Here is a 10,272-nt window from a genome sequence, read left to right on the forward strand (position 1 = left end):
AATCCCGAACTATGCAGGTTGTATCGTCTGCGTACTGCAGAACCCTGCATTCGAGGCCACTGGCCCCAGGGATTGTCAGACCGGCAAGACGGCTATCTTTAATGACAGTCTGAGCAAAAGGCTCGATAAAAAGCACGTATAAAAGAGGGGAGAGGGGGCAACCCTGCCTCACTCCCCTCGTGACTAAAAAGGGTTCTGAAAGAGAACCATTAGTTAAAACGGCACTGGATATGTTTGTGTACAACAGCTCTATCCAGTGCCTAAAATTAGGTCCAAAACCAAAACGGTCGAGGACTTTAAAAAGAAAATCCCAATTGACCCTGTCAAAGGCCTTCTGCTGGTCTAGGGAAATAACAAGGCAGTCAAGGTTCTTCCCATCCACGAATGCTACCAGATCCCGAGGAGTCTGATATTATCATGGATGGACCTCCCCCTGACGCCACAAGTTTGAAACTGACCGACAATGTCGGGCAACACCCGACCAAGGCGGAGGCACAAGGCCTTCGACAGGATCTTGTAGTCAACATTAAGAAGGGATATAGGACGCTTGTTCCTAGGATCAAGCGGATCCCCACCCTTCTCTAAAAGTGTGATGATTCCCAATCGCTGGGAATCACCTAGACTATTAAAAGAAAAGGCACAACGGAAGACCCCGAGAAGGTCGGGACCGACCAAATCCCAGAACTTCACGTAGAATTCCTTGGGCAGGCCGTCCCCACAGGAGTCTTACCGTTGGCCATACTACGTAGAGCCACATCGAGCTCAGGCAGCCCAAGTGGGCTGTCCAAGTCAATGCGGCTAGCTTCGTCCAAAACATTGGACAGAGAGTCCAGAAACGGAGACTGCGATTCAACCTCCACAGGCTCGGCCGAAAACAAATCGAGATAAAAATCTCTATAAACTGTCGAGATTTCTTCCGGAGAGGAAACAATGTCCCCTCCAGGACTATAAACGGAAGAAATAGTTTTCTTCCGAGCCTGAGAGGTCTCGAGCTGGTAAAAATACCTGGACGGCTTCTCCCCTTCCTCGAGGTCACGAACCCGCGCACGGATCCGAGCCCCCTCCGCTTCAAAGTCGTCCAGTTTAGCAAGCTCGTTTCTAATTTCCTCGTGCCGAGCAAGAACCTCAGGGTTACATTGCCCAGAATTGAGGGCGGAAACGACTGAGCGCAGGGCAGCCACAAGTGACTCCCTGCGCCGTCGTCTATTTCTTACCAACCGGCAAGAAAAGGAAATAATAAATCGCTTAATGCGGGACTTGACGTCCTCCCACCAGAGGAGTTCGTTTCCGTACCCCTCCTTGAGAGTCCGCCAGCCCGCATAAGCCTTTCTGAAATCCGTTTGAAAGCCAGCGTCGGCCAGGACGGAAACATTACATTTCCAAAAACCCCGACCGGCGCCGGCAATCTCCGGGAAATTAAATTTCAAATCAACACAGTCATGGTCACTGAAATAGCATGGCGAATGCCCGCAAGACACGACACCCACCGAACTGGATGTGTAAATACGATCCAGCCGGCTAGTGATCGTGTTTGCCGCATTTCGCCATGTAAAAGAATGCGTGGACGGGTTGAAAGACCGCCAGCAGTCCTTAAAAGAAAAGTCGGAAATGAGGTGACCGAGCTCCGCGGCGCCGATCCCACAAGATGTGGAATCTGAACCACGGCGGTCAAGCTCTAAATCCAGGACACAGTTGAAGTCTCCTGTTAAAATAACAGGACAACTACCCGTCAAGAAAAAAGACAACTCCCGTGAAGAAGAGACGACGCGACCTGGGGTCAGTCGGGGCATAAACTGTGCACAATCGCACACCCTTTCCTCCCCCCGGACCGCGCAAAATTCCAGAAACGATCCTTCCATCAGAATCGATGGAAAGATCAGAAAATTCAAAAGGACTTTTGGCAGGCAGAAGGATGACGGTCCCGCAGGAAGAAGATGTGCCAAAACTGGCAAAAATCTTCCCCCTCCACTCCGCCTGCCAAGAAACTAAATCGTCATTGCCAGAAATATGACACTCCTGAAGACAGGAAATATCATACTCCCGACAAAGACTAAAAACGCGTCTCCTCTTCACGGGGTCACGCATTCCATTGACGTTCAATGAAAGCAAATTGACCATGGTGTGCTGAAGTGAACATATTACTCGGGTGGATCACCTTTCGGTTTACCACCCGAGTCTAGAGTGGCAGCGGGGGGAGACTACTGTCCCCCACCCGCTTGTCCGTATCCGGGCCCTGGGGCTCGGACCGGCTAGTTTGTGTGTCCCCCGAAGGTGTTGTGCGGGGGACAGCACTAGTTTTGGATGAGCTTGTAGGCTCATCCACTTTCATCTCAGACTCAGATGAGTCTGAGAGACATTTCCCCGAGATTTTTTTGGGGACTGCACCCGAAGAGGGAGAATCGGAGCCAGAAGAGGGATGACGAGCCCTCTTCTTCATCTTCCTCTTCCCTCTAACGGGTAAAAAACCCACCGCCCTATCTATTGCAGCCGCCTGGCAGTCAATGGCGTCGCAAGACACCACGGGCTTGGCGTTAATACCCGTGCAGTCTGCGCAGCCGGCCACATGAAAGGGCATAGCCCTCGAAATCCCACGGTCGCAATGGAAACATTCCCACGCGACCGGAGACTTCAGAGGGCCTATCTGCCTCGAGCATTGAATGCACGATGCTCGAGGCAATTCAAAATTCGACGACTCGGAACTCTCCGAGTCTGACAAATCAGACCCGGGAGTTACAGCTGGGTTGGACTTCTCCGCCGCCGCCACGTCCAAAACGGGCGTGGGCTCGGGGGAAGACGGAGAAGACTCCAACCCACTAGATTTGGCAGGAGAGGATTCCGCTCCAACAGATGGTACCGGAGCAGACTTCCCCTGCACTACTACATCAGCCCACCGTTTGGTGGGCTGAACTTTCCTGGCGAAGGATTTGGGACACAGCTTAAAGCCATGCCCCTCCTCCTCGCACAAAGTACAACCACCCTGTTGGGGCATTCCCCAGAAGGGTGGCCTACAAGCAAACATTTGTAGCACCTTACGGTACTACATTTGTTTGCCGAGTGTGTCGGGTCCCCGCACCGGGCGCACGTCCGGGTTTGGCCGGAGTGGCCGACCCAGGCGTTGCGGTTCCCAATGCGGAGAACCGACGGTATAGATTTGACACCCGACATTAAGTACTGTCGGGTGCCAGTGAATACGGCAGGTTCCTCAGGGTAGGTTTGGAATCTTCCCTTGTGGACCCTGCCGTACCTAGACAAGATGGACCGGACGACATTGTCGTCCACGTCCATCTCAACGTACTTGACAGTGACCAGCTTCAGGCCGAATGATGATACACGGCAACCTGGAAGCCGGTCTAAAACTGGCTCAAACTTTCGAGCTAGTGCGACCGATTTGAACGTCATGTCAAATCGGCCGCCAGGTAGAGGTTGCAAGGCCTCAAGGTGATTGGCCGGGATAATCCCGACCCCCTTGAGCGCCTTGAAAACATCACTTGACGTCTCCTTGCCCCCAAAACTAAGTTCGAGGGCTCGGAGACGCCTGGCTTCGCTACCGTTTGACGGCATGCTAAGCCGAGAAAGAAAAAGGAAAGGAAAAATCCGACTGGGATTTCTTTCACAAAAATAAGAAATACCGTTACAAGCTTGTAACGGTATTGACTATATTAAATATATACAACGAAGAGTGAGTCACAACTGCTGACTCACTCAACAAGAAGATAAATCACAGGTAGCAACTGCCTACCTGTGATAAAGAAAGAAAAATGAACGCGGAGGCCAGGCCCCGCAGACCCGAAATTCCCCACCGGTGTAGTGCAGAGAACCCCGAGCCTACAGGCCCGCAATACCCGCGCTACGGCCGCTCCCCGCTGCCGACCCACCACCTAGTGTAACGGCGGTAGTCGGCTGCGTAACGGGTCACAAGCCGCAGCACAAGCACACGGGTCCCAACCCCGCAAACGCTAAAGAAAGGAGAAAATTCCCCCAACAAAGGACTTCACGGGGCTATGCACACGCACAGCCCCACCCAAATGAATAGGGCCGTGCACGCTGCCACGGCCTAAACAAAGAAACACGTAGAAACGAATGGGCCGTGCACGCTGCCACGGCCCAAACAATAGACGTGTACAAATGAATAGGCTGGCGTGTACAGCACTGCGTACACAGCCAGCAACGAAAAACCAACACGAAAAACACCCCAAAATATCACCAAAAATGAAACAAAAATCTGTAAAAACTAGACCTACTTGGTCTATAAACTAAGACGAAAACGTAGATACAAAAATTATCGACTAACGCGATCTAAAAACTCGATTTTCTTCGAAGACAACCCGGAGCTCCGGGAGGCGTGGCTGTCTGAAAAGAACAGATACTACACATGATCTTAGCCAAAAGGCCGAGAAGCGATAACGATTAATATTAAAACAATAGCGCGGAAGGGGATTATTCGTCTTGAAATACTGTTTGCTATTGTTCTTCTTATTATTTATTTTTGCCTTTTTTTGTTTCCTGGTGTGAAAACAAAAAAAAGACTCCTGCGCGTCCACCGCAACTCAACGAAACCGGGGAGAGAGAGATGAGCAAGAAATCTCCGGCTTTCTCAGATTAACAGAGACATATACATTCTTAAAAATATTTCTATCATGCATTTTCATACACCTCGATCATATTTCACCAAAATCTTGTTGAAAAAATTAATCCAGACAAAAAATGGATCAATGCATCAGTGAGCGAGAGCGTCGGCACTAAATGCCGTACGTACGATGTACCGGGACAAGCATATCAATAGATGGCGCCCTTCAACACTCCCGGTCATCGCGCCTCGGCGTTTCCCATCTGGGTATTTCTCAGGCCCTGCCAATGGGTCCCACATTAGGGGCGGGGAAATACTTCAGTTTGTCAGTAAGCTCCGTGGCCGAGTGGTTAGAGAGCACATGTAGAAAGTAATAGACCGTGGGTTCGAGTCCCAGCCTGCCGCTTTCCTTTAATTGCTTGGTTATTGTTTTGTTTTTATTTTTTCACTTACTTATTTCCCCTTTTTGTAATAATTACTATTTTATTTCATTGATTTATTGTTTATTTCGTCATGAAGTTATAAGAAGAAAATTCGAAAGAAAAGAAAACATTCGTCATACCGTTTTCATTTGCGCTTATAATACTTATGTATCAATATCAATGCGGTCCCGCGGGGAGTTAATTGAAGAGAGAGAAGAAAGAAAAGAAACAAACGGAAACAAATGTCAACGCACCATTATTTGTCCATTTTTGTAACCTTTGGTGAATAAGTCATTCACATTCTACATGAGGCAACATTTAAGACAATACATATACATACATGTATGGCTAATGTACTCAGCCGGCCGGCCGGTCACATACGCAGTGCGTAAAATTTTGCATACTGCTTAAGTTAAAGGACACAGTGGGAATTCTATCTGGAACAGTGTTCTATTGTTTATAAAAAAAATTAGAGAAATTGATTTCGGCTATGAGTGAAGGTAGAGGTGGAGTTAGACAGGCAGCGACAAATCTCTTTTTTGAAGGTTGTGGTGGCTCTGAAAAGAGCCTTTTGGGTTTGTGGATGCAAAGTAAGTTCTTTTCTTTACTTTGACACTTTGGCGGTCTTCTTGGGCAGAAGAACTTGCTGGATGTTGGGAAGGACACCACCCTGCGCGATGGTAACTCCGCTCATCAACTTGTTCAACTCCTCGTCGTTGCGTATAGCAAGCTGCAGATGGCGGGGATTAATTCTCGTCTTCTTGTTGTCTCGTGCAGCGTTTCCGGCCAGTTCCAAGATCTCCGCGGTAAGGTACTCCATCACTGCCGCAAGGTAGACCGGTGCACCGGCACCGACACGCTGGGCGTAGTTGCCCTTACGCAGAAATCTGTGAACACGACCCACGGGGAACTGGAGTCCCGCCCTGGAGGACCTGCTCTTGGCCTTGCTTCTTGCTTTGCCGCTCTTTGCTCGCCCAGTCATCTTGACAGTATAGTGACAGAAGATGAATGTACTCTGCAGTAAAGGTGGTGTGTGAATGAACCCACTTGGAAAACACAACACTAGTTATAGCGTTCTGGTGGATTGGCTGAAGCGTGCCAAGTAGCCAATCACGCGACACGGGCGTGCCCGTCGCACGGTTGGGTGCACCGCATCCATTTTGGACGCGGGGGACGAGGGAACAAAAAATTACAACTGTGTCATCGTCGTTCAAAGTAATGGAATCACTAGATAAAACACAGAAACATGCACATTCTTACCTCCATTTTAAGACGTTTTTTGTTATTCCGCCGAAGAAGTCCCATGATCTTTCGACCATCCTCCGCACAATGGCAGTGATTCGTTGCTCTCACGCGGCGGTTAAAACTGGCCTCGGTTTCTTGCTAGATATTTGTAACATCCCACAGACGAAATCCTAATTTATTTTTTAATAGTAACCCACTCAACAAAATGCAAGCACTCGTCCGGAGATTGAAAGAAATGACCAATTGACAAAGGCTGTGGCATAAATTAAATTATGTGTTTACGACGACGACAAGACTCAGGGATTAACTTTAATCGCATTACCTCCCCTCGCCTCACGAAGGGTAAAAGAATATTTAAAAATAAAGAGAGAGAGTGAAAGGGACACAACAGAATAAAAAAAAGGTTAGTTGTAAAACCTAAGAAATGGGCTGATCGGGCGAACTGAGCTGACTGGCAAATCTCTTTTTGGAAACTGTGTTGGCTCTGAAAAGAGCCGTTTGGTTTTTGAAGCCTTCAAAATTTCTATTTTGAAGTCGTGTACCTTGGTGACGGCCTTGGTGCCTTCGCTGACTGCATGCTTAGCAAGCTCCCCGGGAAGAAGTAGGCGTACTGCTGTCTGCACTTCACGGCTTGTGATGGTGGACTTCTTGTTGTAGAGAGCGAGGCGAGAAGATTCGCTGGCGATGCGCTCAAACACGTCGTTGACAAAGCTGTTCATGATGCTCATTGCCTTGCTCGAGATTCCGGTGTCGGGGTGCACCTGTTTCATCACTTTGTAGATGTAGATGCCGTAGCTCTCCTTGCGACGCCGGTGCCTCTTTTTGTTTGCGCTAACCGGACCCTTAGTATTTCCGGCCTTCTTCTGACCTTTTCCGCTACTTTGGGAGCCATATTGGAGGACTTGGAATGTATCGGATCGTGAGATCGATGAAAGACCAGCACGTCTTGGCCGGCTTTTATTGTGCACAGCTTGGATTCTGACCACCCATGCATCGTCCACTTTCCCGCCAGTGACCGCTTACCCATGCGTGAAGAAAGCGGTATGCGTGCATAGTTATACAATGCACGCACGGCACGACCCCCCCCCTCCCCGGCAAGGGTATTTTTAGCCTTTTCTCAGACTGACACGTGTATAAGTGTCCTTCTTAAATATTATTGTCTACTGAATTTCTGGGAATAATAAAGTCATCTCCAGCGGAGGGGCGAATTAATATGTCGTAGTGCACCAATACTTCTTTAAATGTTTGGTTTCCCCTTATGCACGTTCACCCCGAATTCGGCGGGCCAACTGGATGTCCTTGGGCATGATGGTGACCCTCTTGGCGTGAATGGCGCACAGGTTGGTGTCTTCGAAGAGGCCGACGAGGTAAGCTTCGCTCGCTTCTTGCAATGCCATGACGGCAGAACTCTGGAATCGCAGTTCAGTTTTGAAATCCTGTGCAATTTCACGCACAAGTCTCTGGAATGGCAGCTTTCGGATCAGCAGTTCGGTGCTCTTCTGGTAGCGGCGAATCTCACGGAGGGCGACGGTTCCCGGTCGGTACCGATGGGGTTTTCTTGACACCGCCAGTCGCCGGTGCGCTCTTGCGGGCCGCCTTGGTGGCCAACTGCTTCCTGGGGGCTTTCCCCCCGGTGCTCTTTCTTGCCGTCTGCTTGGTGCGCGCCATGGTCAAGGGTATGGTTTGATGAACGGTGATCACAACTGAGTGCAGATTGAGCGAACGGACCCCGCCTCTTAAGGCCGGCGCATAGCATCCTAGGTTGGAAGCCTAACAATGGGCTATCTTCCGATTGGGTGCTTCGGGGGCCAAGCGGAGACGCTTCAGTGATCACGATTTCCGTACGTTGAAAAAGTATAGACGTTAAATTTCAATCGAAAATGCTGCTTTTCCGAGCCTATAGTATTATGAGCCCTCGGCAACAGAATCCATTTGGGATCGTTGAGACTACAATATTTCTCCACCCCCTACTTGGGATTAATTGAACCCCAATAAACACCCCCTCCCCACCCCCTAAAAGAAGTGACAAACATACGGATTTCCCTGGCTGCTGTTTATGTTTGTTTTGTAATAAAGACAATAATCACACACACCCATTCGCGAACAAAATGTCACGGATCCCTCTATACGTTCCCCGCTATATCCTGAGACGAGCACCCAGTAATTATTACTTCATGGACTTTGACAAAAAAATGGAGACCAGACATGTTTTACAGTGGAAATAGGGAGGGGAAAGCAACTCTAAGAACACACATGACAAGGACAAGTGAAATCGAGTAAAATCAAGATTCAATCTCTTTTTTGAAATAGTGGTGGCTCTGAAAAGAGCCGTTCGGTTTGATTTTTGATATGGTGTCTAGCCGCCGAAGCCGTACAGCGTGCGTCCCTGTCTCTTCAGCGCATACACCACGTCCATTGCAGTGACAGTCTTCCTCTTGGCGTGCTCGCAGTAGGTGACTGCATCGCGGATAACGTTCTCCAGGAAAACCTTGAGGACTCCGCGGGTTTCTTCGTAGATGAGCCCGGAGATACGCTTGACTCCTCCGCGGCGGGCCAGCCGACGAATGGCTGGTTTAGTGATTCCCTGGATGTTATCTCGGAGAACCTTGCGGTGTCGCTTGGCACCCCCTTTGCCTAGTCCCTTTCCTCCTTTGCCACGGCCAGACATGTTTGTGTCTCCTCAGTCGGTTGTAGATGATTCAATGGCCATCCCAGCCCCGGCGAGGCACTTATAGGACATGCGCGGACGCGATATGAGCATGCGAAGCCATCAACTGTTACGGCGCCCTCTGGCGACCAATCGTGGCAGGAGCACTCATCCTGGGAAACAAACAAATCAGAAGCAAAACAAGGGGGAAAAGGGATAACAAATAAGAAAAGGAAGAAGATGCCTAGAAACATATTGCAACGAGACTCAAACAATACATTTATACCAGACACAGAGGGGTCGTGGCCAAGCCTTTTTTTTTTTTTTTTTTTTTTTTTACACCTTGAACGGAAATCAATGGAAACGCCACATCATAATTAACAAGACTTTACACACTTACTAATATTTACCGTAATTCAATGTGAAAGCCCTGTCACCAAAACGTCAAAAGAAAACGAACCTTTAACGACGGGGCACCGTAGTCAGAACCTGTTTTTGTATTAATTGATGTTCCCCGAAGGGAGTGGGCCGAATCCCGGATGTACTGCTATACCGGGCCAACCCGTGGCCGGGACGAGGCAAGCCTCTATTCCACGGCCCAAATCCAAAAATCAGTTTAATATACTGGCTGTTCAATGAACAGCGTTTTCAGATATTAAGCTGAAAAGAACAGATACTAATTTTTTGGTTTCGGGATCCTCCTAAAGAAGATCCCAGGATAGGGTAGTCACACTACACCTTAGTAAGTGAGGCTACGAGCCTCCCTACCCTTTACCTACTATCAAGAACAAACAGACACTTGACAAAGACAAGACATGCACTGTGTAGCCACGCTACCCACGCATTACCATGGTAGGGTACGACCCTAACTGACTGGCAGGAAAATATACAAACAGAAAACTATACCATGAAACTTCCGGACTCAACAACGCTCATGCGAGCAAACATGCACTAAAAAGGACCTAAAGGGTCCTAACCAACAGAGCGAAAACGCTCACAGGTCCGACCTAAGGAACCGAAACGTCCTTAAACAACAAAAGCCAGCAAAAAGCCAAGCTTAGTAAAAAGGCCTAAGGGGCCCAAAACCAGGAGCAAAAGAACTCCACAAAAAGGGGACCTAAAGGGTCCCAAAAACAAGGAGCAAAAGGCTCCCACAAAAAAGGACCTAAGGGGCCCGAGATAAACAAGGAGCGAAAGTCTTAAGGCTGTAATAAGTGCAAAAAAACAAAAATCACAACCTAAAGACAAGTTGGTCGTCTCTGATGAAACATACCGCTCCCGCACGCACCAGATGGTACGGAACTTGGCCCGGTCCAGCCGGACGAAGTCTAAACGAATGCGGTTCTTGACCGCAGCCTTGACACGGTGAAGCACGTGGTCGGCATCCGGCC

General features: G+C 49.0%; 2 non-coding genes across 2 annotated transcripts; both read right to left on the reverse strand.

Moving 5' to 3' along the window:
• Positions 1 to 4,206: 4,206 nt before the first annotated feature.
• Positions 4,207 to 4,402, reverse strand: LOC119733535. Its single transcript, XR_005271895.1, has one exon. It is a non-coding gene; the product is annotated as a U2 spliceosomal RNA (small nuclear RNA).
• Positions 4,403 to 9,399: 4,997 nt separating this feature from the next.
• Positions 9,400 to 9,593, reverse strand: LOC119733486. Its single transcript, XR_005271855.1, has one exon. It is a non-coding gene; the product is annotated as a U2 spliceosomal RNA (small nuclear RNA).
• Between the last annotated feature and the right edge of the window lie 679 nt (positions 9,594 to 10,272).

Source organism: Patiria miniata, unplaced genomic scaffold (genome assembly GCF_015706575.1).
Source record: "Patiria miniata isolate m_02_andy unplaced genomic scaffold, ASM1570657v1 HiC_scaffold_25, whole genome shotgun sequence".
Lineage (NCBI taxonomy): Eukaryota > Metazoa > Echinodermata > Asteroidea > Valvatida > Asterinidae > Patiria > Patiria miniata.